The sequence below is a fragment of the Macaca thibetana genome, chromosome 6 (genome assembly GCF_024542745.1).
Source record: "Macaca thibetana thibetana isolate TM-01 chromosome 6, ASM2454274v1, whole genome shotgun sequence".
Classification (NCBI taxonomy): Eukaryota; Metazoa; Chordata; class Mammalia; order Primates; family Cercopithecidae; genus Macaca; species Macaca thibetana.
In genome coordinates, this window is record NC_065583.1 from 53,844 (window position 1) to 62,928 (window position 9,085).

General features: G+C 40.9%; 1 non-coding gene across 1 annotated transcript; it reads right to left on the reverse strand.

Moving 5' to 3' along the window:
• Positions 1 to 8,372: 8,372 nt before the first annotated feature.
• Positions 8,373 to 8,476, reverse strand: LOC126957711 (U6 spliceosomal RNA). Its single transcript, XR_007726890.1, has one exon. It is a non-coding gene; the product is annotated as a U6 spliceosomal RNA (small nuclear RNA).
• Positions 8,477 to 9,085: the final 609 nt, after the last annotated feature.

Sequence of the window (9,085 nt, forward strand, 5' to 3'; positions counted from 1 at the left end):
CCTCCCCTAGCCCCCCACCCTCCAACAGGTCCCAGTGTGTGTTGTTCCCCTCCCTATGTCCATGTGTTCTCATTGTTCAACTCCCACTTATGAGTGAGAACATGCAGTGTTTGTTTTTCTGTTCTCCTGATAGTGTGCTGAGAATGATGGTTTCCAGCTTCATCCATGTCCCTGCAAAGGACATGAACTCATCCTTTTTTATGGCTGCATAGTATTCCATGGTGTATATGTGCCACATTTTCTTTATCCAGTCTATTATTGATGGACATTTGGGTTGGTTCCAAGTCTTTGCTATTGTGAATAGTGCTGCAATAAACATACATGTGCATGTGTCTTTATAGTAGAATGATTTATAATCTTTGGGTATATACCCAATAATGGGATTGCTGGGTCAAATGGTATTTCTAGTTCTAGATCCTTGAGGAATCACCATACTGTCTTCCACAATGGTTGAACTAATTAACACTCTCACCAACAATGTAAAAGTGTTTTTCTATTTCTCCACATCCTCTCCAGCATCTGTTGTTTCCTGACTTTTTAATGATCGCCATTCTAACTGGCATGAGACAGTATCTCATTGTGGTTTTGATATGCATTTCTCTAATGACCAGTGATGAGCAGTTTTTCATATGTCTGTTGGCTGCATAAAAGTCTTCTTTTCAGATGCGTCTGTTCCTATTATTTGCCCACTTTTTGATGAGGTTGTTTGTTTTCTTCTTGTAAATTTGTTTAAGTTCTTTGTAGATTCTGGATATTAGCCCTGTGTCAGATGGATAGATTGCAAAATTTTTCTCCCATTCTGTAGGTTGCCTGTTCACTCTGATGATAGTTTCTTTTGCTGTGCAGAAGCTCTTTAGTTTAATTAGATCCCATTAGTCAATTTTGGGGTTTGTTTTGTTTTGTTTTTTTAACTATATTTTAAATTCTAGGGTACATGTGCACAACATGTAGGTTTGTTACATAGGTATACATGTGCCATGGTGGTTTGCTGCACCCAACAACTCGTCATTTACATAGGTATTTCTCCTAATGCTATCCATCTCCCAGCTCCCTACCCCCCGACAGGCCCCAGTGTGTGATGTTCTCTGCCCTGTGTCCAAGTGTTCTCATTGTTCAATTCCCACCTATGAGTGAGAATATGTGGTGTTTGATTTTCCGTCCTTGTGATAGTTTGCTGAGAATGGTGGTTTCCAGCTTCGTCCATGTCCCTGCAAAGGACATGAACTCATCCTTTTTTATGGCTGCATAGTATTCCATGGTGTGTATGTGCACATTTTCTTTATCCAGTCTATCATTGATGGACATTTGGGTGGGTTCCAAGTCTTTGCTATTGTGAATAGTGCCACAATAAACATAAAGTGTATGCATGTATCTTTATAGTAGCATGACTTGCAATTCTTTGGGTATATACCCAGTAATGGGATCGCTGAATCAAATGGTATTTCTAGTTCTAGCTCCTTGAGGAATCGCCACACCGTCTTCCACAATGGTTGAACAAATTTACACTCCCAACAGTGTAAAAGTGCTCCTATTTCTCCACATCCTCTTTAGCATCTGTTGTTTCCTGACTTTATAATGATCACAATTCTAACCAGCCTGAGATAGTATCCCATGACTTTCTTCACAGAGTTGGAAAAAACTACTTTAAAGTTAATATGGAACCACAAAAAAGCCTGCATAGCCAAGACAATCGTAAGCAAAATGAACAAAGCTGGAGGCATCACGCTACCTGACTTCAAACTATACTACAAGGCTACAGTAACAAAAACAGCATGGTACTGGTACCAACGCAGATATATAGACCAATGGAACAGAACAGAGGCCTCAGAAATAACACTACACATCTACAACCACTTGACTTTTGACAAACCTGACCCAAACAAGCAATGGGGAAAGGATTCCCTATTTAATAAATGGTGCTGGAAAAACTGGCTAGCCATATGTAGAAATCTGAAACTGGGTCCCTTCCTTACACTTTATACAAAAATTAATTCAAGATGGATTAAAGACTTAAATTTTAGACCTAAAACCATAAAAATCCTAGAAGAAAACCTAGGCAATATCATTCAGGACATAAGCATGGGCAAAGACTTGATGACTAAAACACCAAAAGCAATGGCAACAAAAGCCAAAATTGAGAAATGGGATCTAATTAAACAAAAGAGCTTCTGCACAGCAAAAGAAACCACCATCAGAGTGAACAGGCGACCTACAGAATGGTAGAAAATTTTTGCAATTTAGTCATCAGACAAAGGACTAATATCCAGAATCTACAAAGAACTTAAACAAATTTACAAGAAGAAAACAAGCAACCCCATCAAAAAGTGGGCAAAGGATATGAACGGACACTTCTGAAAAGAAGACATTTATGCAGCCAACAGACACATGAAAAAAATGCTCATCATAACTGATCATCAGAGAAATGCAAATTTTGTTTTTTGTTGCCATTGCTTTTGGTGTTTTAGAGAGAAAGTCTTTGCCCTTGCCTACATCCTGAATGGTATTGCCCAGGTTTTCTTCTGGGATTTTTATGGTCCTAGGTCTTATGTTTAAGTCTTTGATCCATCTTGAGTTAATTTTTGTATAAGGTGTAAGGAAGGGGTCCAGTTTCAGTCTTCTGCGTATGGCTAGCCAGTTTTCCCAAGACCATTTATTAAACAGGGAATATTTTTTCCATTGCTTGTTTGTCAGGTTTGTCAAAGATCAGTTGGTTTTATATGTGTGATGTTATCTCCCAGGCCTCTCTGTTCTCTGTTCCATTGGCCTAAGTATCTGCTTTGGTAACAGTACCATGCTGCTTTTGTTACTGTAGCCTTGTAGTATAGTTTGAAGTCAGGTAGCATGATGCCTCCAGCTTTGTTCTTCTTGCCCAGGATTGTCTTGGCTATGTAGGCTCTTTTTTGGTTCCATATGAAGTTTAAAGTAGTTCTTTCCAATTCTGTGAAGAAAGTCAGTGGTAGCTTGATGGGGATAGCATTGAATCTATAAATTAGTTTGGACAGTGTGGCCATTTTCACGATATTGATTCTTGCTATCCATGAGCATGGAATGTTTTTCCATTTGTTTCCTGTCTTATTTCCTTGAACAGTGGTTTGTAGTTGTCCTTGAAGAGGTCCTTCACATCCCTTGTAACTTGGATTCCTGGGTATTTTATTCTCTTAGTAGCAGTTGTGAATAGGAGTTCACTCATGATTTGGCTGTTTGTCTATTATTGGTGTATAGGAATGCTTGTGATTTTTGCACATTGATTTTGTATCCTGAGACTTTGCTGAAGTTGCTTATCAGCTTAAGGAAATTTTGGGCTGAGACGATGGGGTTTTCTAAATATACAATGATGTCATCTGCAAACAGAGACAATTTGGCTTCCTCTTTTCCTATCTGAATACCCTTTCTTTCTTTCTCTTGCCTGATTGCCCTGGCCAGAACTTCCAATACTATGTTGAATAGGAGTGGTGAGAGAGGGCATCCTTGTCTTGTGCCAGTTTTCAAAGGGAATGCTTTCAGTTTTTGCCCATTCAATATGATATTGGCTGTGGGTTTGTCATAAATACCTGTTATTATTTTGAGATATGTTCCATTGATACCCAGTTTATTGAGAGTTTTTAGCATGAAGGGGTGTTGAATTTTGTCAAAGGCCTTTTCTGCATCTATTGAGATAATCATGTGGATTTGTCATTGGTTCTGTTTATGTGATGGATTACGTTTGTTGATTTGGAATGCTGGTGATTCTTCCATATTGATTTTGTATCCTGAGACTTCGCTGAAGTTGCTTATCAGCTTAAGGAGATTTTTGGGCTGAGACGATGGGGTTTTCTAAATATACAATAATGTCATTTGCAAACAGAGACAATTTGATTTCCTCTCTTCCTATCTGAATACCCGTTATTTCTTTCTCTTGCCTGATTGCCCTGGCCAGAACTTCCAATACTATGGTGAATTGGAGTGGTGAGAGAGGGCATCCTTGTCTTGTGCCGGTTTTCAAAAGGAATACTTCCAGCTTTTGCCCATTCAGTATGATATTGGCTGTGGGTTTGTCATAAATAGCTCTTATTATTTTGAGATATGTTCCATCAATACCTAGTTTATTGAGAGTTTTTAGCATGAAGGGGCGTTGAATTTTATTGAAGGCCTTTTCTGCATCTATTTAGATTATCATGTGGTTTTTGTCATTTGTTCTCTTTATGTGTTGATTGCGTTTATTGATTTGCATATATTGAACCAGGCTTGCATTCCAGAGATGAAGCCCACCTGATCATGGTGGATAAGCTTTTTGACATGCTGCTGGATCCTGTTTGCCAGTTTTTGTTGAGGATTTTTGCATAGATGTTCATCAGGCATATTGACCTGAAATTTTCCTTTTTTATTGTGTCTCTGCCTTGTTTTGGAATCAGGATGATGCTGGCCTCATTCCTTCTTTTTCTATTGTTTGGAGTAGTTTCACAAGGAATGGTACCAGTTCCTCTTTGTACCTCTGGTAGAATTGGTCTGTGAATCTGTCTGGTCCTGGGCTTTTTTGTTGTTGTTGGTAGGCTATTAATTACTGCCTCAACTTCAGAACTTGTTATTGGTCTATTGAGGGATTCGATTTCTTCCTGGTTTAGTGTTGGGAGGGTGTGTGTGTCCAGAAATTTGTCCATTTCTTCTAGATTTTCTAGTTTATTTGCATAGAGGTGTTTATAGTATTCTCGGATGGTAGTTTGTATTTCTGTGGGGTCAGTGGTGATATCCCCTTTATTATTTTTTATTGTGTCTATTTGATTTTTCTCTCTTTTCTTCTATATTAGTCTAGCTAGTGGACTATCTATTTTGTTAGTCTTTTCACAAAAGATTAACTCCTGGATTCATTGATTTTTTGAAGGGTTTTTCATGTCTCTATCTCCTTCAGTTCTGCTCTGATATTAATTATTTCTTATCTGCTGCTAGCTTTTGAATTTGTTTGCTCTTGCTTCTCTAGTTCTTTTAATTGTGAGTTAGAGTGTCAATTTTACATCTCTTCCACTTTCTGATGTGGGCATTTAGTGCTATAAATTTTTCTCTTAACACTGCTTTGGCTGTGTCCCCGAGATTCTGGTATGTTGTGTCTTTGTTCTCATTGGTTTCAAATAACTTTGTTATTTCCGCCTTGATTTTGTTATTTACCCAGTAGTCATTCATGAGTAGCCTGTTCAGTTTCCATGTAATTGTGTGGTTTTGAGTGAGTTTCTTAATCCTGAGTTCTAATTTGACTGCAGTATGGTCTGAGAGACTGTTATGATTTCCATTCTTTTGCATTTGTGGAGGAGTGTTTTACTTCCAATTACGTGGCCAATTTTAGAATAAGTACTATGTGGTGCTAGGAAGAATGTGTATTCTGTTGATTTTGGGTGAAGAGTTCTGTAGATGTCTATTAGGTCTGTTTGGTCCAGAGCTGAGTTCAAGTCCTGAATATCCGTGTTAATTTTCTGTCTCGTTGATCTATCTAATATTGACGGTGGGGTGTTAAAGTCTCCCACTATTATTATGTGGGAGTCTAAGTCTCTTTGTAGGTCTCTAAGAACTTCTTTTATGAATCTGAGTGCTCCTGTATTTGGTGCATGTATATTTAGGATAGTTAGCTCTTCTTATTGCATTGATTCCTTTACCGTTATGTAATGCCCTCACTTGTCTTCGTTGCTTTAAACTCTGTTTTATCAGAGACTAGGATTGCAACCCCTGCTCTTTTTGCTTTCCATTTGCTTGGTAAATATTCCTCTATCCCTCTATTTTGAGCCTATGTGTGTCTTTGCATGTGAGCTGGGTCTCCTGAATATAGCACACTGATGGATCTTGACTCTATCCAGTTTGCCAGTCTGTGTCTTTTAATTGGGGCAGTTAGCCCATTTCCATTTAAGGTTAATATTGTTATGTGTAAATTTGATCCTGTCATCATGACGCTAGCTGGTTATTTTGCACATTCCTTGATGCAGTTTCTTCACAGTGTTGTTGGTCTTTATATTCTGGTGTGTTTTTGCAATGGCTGGTACCAGTTTTTCCTTTCCATATTTAGTGCTTCCTTCAGGAGCTCTTGTAGGGCAGGATTGGTGGTGACAAAATCCCTCAGCATTTACTTGTCTGTAAAGGACTATATTTCTTCTTCACTTATGAAGGTTAGTTTGGCTGGATATGAAATTCTGGGTTGAAAATTTTTTTAAGAATGGTGAATATTGGCCCCCACTCTCTTCTGGCTTGTAGGGTTTCTGCAGAGAGATCCACGGTTAGTCTGATGGGCTTCCCTTTGTAGGTAACCTGACCCTTCTCTCTGGCTGCCCTTAATATTTTTTCCTTCATTTCAACCTTGGTGAATCTGACAATTATGTGTCTTGGGGTTGTTCTTCTTGAGGAGTATCTTAGTGATTTTCTCTGTATTTCCTGAATTTGAATGTTGGCCTGTCTTGCAAGGTTGGGGAGGTTCTCCTGAATAATATTCTGAAGTGTGTTTTCCAACTTGGTTCCATTTTCCCTGTCACTTTCAGGGACCCTGATCAAGCATAGGTTTGGTCTTTTCACATAGTCCCCTATTTCTTGGAGGCGTTGTTTGTTCCTTTTCATTCTTTTTCTCTAATCTTGTTTTAATGCCTTATTTCAGTAAGTTGTTCTTCAGTCTCTGATATCCTTTTTTCCTCTTGATCTATTCGGCTATTGATGCTTGTGTATGCTTCACGAAGTTCTCGTGCTGTGATTTTCAGCTCCATCAGGTCATTTATGTTCTTCTTTAAACCGATTATTCTAGTTAGCAGTTCCTATAAGCTTTTGTCAATGTTCTTAGCTTCATTGCATTGGGTTAAAACATGCTCCTTTACCTCAGAGGAATTTGTTATTACCCATGTTCTGACGCCTACTTCTGTCAATTCGTCAATTCTGTCAAACTCATTTTCTGTCCAATTTTGTGCCCTTGCTAGAGAGGAGTTACGGTCATTTGGGGAAGAAACATTCTGGTTTTTGAAATTTCCAGCAATTTTGAGCTGGTTTTTCCTCAGCTTTGTGGATTTACCTACCTTTGATCTTTGAGGCTGATGACCTTTGGATGGGGTTTTTGTGGGGGGGGGACCTTTTGTTGATGTTGATGTTACTGCTTTCTGTTTGTTAGATTTTCTTCTAACAGTCAGGCCTCTTTTCTGCGTGTGCTGCAGTTTGCTGGAGGTTCACTCCAGAACCTATTTGCCTGGGTATCACCAGTGGAGGCTGCAGAACAGCAAAGACTGCTGCCTGCTCCTTCCTCTGGAAGCTTCATCTTAGAGGGCCACTGGCCTGAGGCCAACCAGAGCTCCCCTGTATGAGATGTCCGTCAACCCCCGTTGGGAGGTCTCTCCCGTCAGGTGGCACAGGGGTCAGGGACCCACTTGAGGAGGCAGTCTGTCCCTTAGCAGAGCTCGAGCACTGTGCTGGAAGAACCCTCCCTGTCAGCATCTGCTGCTGTCTGCAGAGCCAGCAGGCAGGAACGTTTACGTCCACTGAAACTGCGCCCACAGCCCACCCTTTCCCCAAGTGCTCTGTCCAAGGGAGATGGGGGTTTTGTCTAAGCCCCTGACTGGGACCGCTGCCTTTCTTTCAGAGATGCCCTGCCCAGTGAGGAGGAATCGAGAGACACAGTCTGGCCACAGCCTCTTTGCCATGCTGTGTGGAGTTCCGCCCAGTCCAAACTTCCAGGCCTCCTTAGCACTGTCAGGGGAACACCGCCTACTCAAACCTCAGTGATGACAGATGCCCCTCCCCGCACCAAGCTCCATCGTCCCAGGTCAGCTCCAGACTGCTGTGCTGGCAGCGAGAATTTCAAGCCAGTGGTTCTTAGCTTGCTGGGATCTGTGGGAGTGGGACCTGTTGTGTGTGCCCACTTGGCTCCCTGGCTTCAGCCCCCCTTCCAGGGGGTGAACAGTTCTGTCTCACTGTGGTTCCAGGCGCCACTGGGGTACGAAAAAAAAAGCCTGCAGCTAGCTCGGTGTCTGCCCAAACAGCCACCCAGTTTTGTGCTTGAAACCCAGGGCCCTGGTGGTGTAGGCACATGAGGGACTCTCCTGTTCTGTGGATTGCAAAAATTGTGGGAAAAGCATAGTGTCTGGGCCAGACAACACAGCCCCTCACAGCTTCCCTTGGCTGGCGGAGGGAGGCCCGGAGGGAGGTCCCCCACTCCTTGCACTTCCTGGGTGAGGCAGCGCCCCACCTTGCTTCTGCTTGCACTCCATGGGCTGCACTCACCGCCTAACCAGTCCTCATGACATGAACAGGGTACCTCAGTTGGAAATGCAGAAATCACCTGCCTTCTGCATTGGTCTCGCTGGGAGCTGCAAGCCGGAGCTGTTCCTATTCAGACATCTTGCCAGATCCTTCCAGTGTTTTTCTTTATCGTAAAATTAAATTTAACTATGGAACACTTCATGGATGTGCACGTCCTCCTTGTGCAGGGGCCACACTAATCTCTGTATCATTCCAATTTTAGTAAACGTGCTGCCGAAGCAAGCACTACTGGGAATAATTGCTGTGAGATTTCATGATTTTGTGTGTATAAAATAGCTTATTCTTTTTTGTTTCTGAGTGGCACTTTATTTGCATGGATATGTCATAATTTGTTCATCAACTGGTGAGCTTTGTGTTGTTTTCAAATTTTGGCTGTTACAAATAAAGCTGCTATGAACATTCACATATTTCCTTTTCTCTTGGAAAAATAATTAGAAGGCCATGCTGGATCATGTGGTTAGTGACTGTTTAACTTTTAAGGAAACTACTGAACTGTTTTCCAAAGTGACTACGTTATTTGACATTCCCATGAGCAGTGCATGACAGTTTCCCTCCTTCCACATCCTCACCAGCGCTTGCTATGGTCAGTCTTTGTAATTTTAGCCACTCTAATAGATGGTAATGGTATATTGTTGTGGTTTTAGTTTGCATTTCCTTAATATTTAATGACATTGACTATCTCTTCATGTGCTTATTTTTCATCTGTGTATCTTCTTTGTTGACAGGTTTTATCAGTAATGATGGTGGCTTTATAAAACTTTTGCTCTGTATCTATTGAAATGATCATATGGTTTTCTTTTTTACTTTATTAATGTGCTGAATTACACTGACTGAT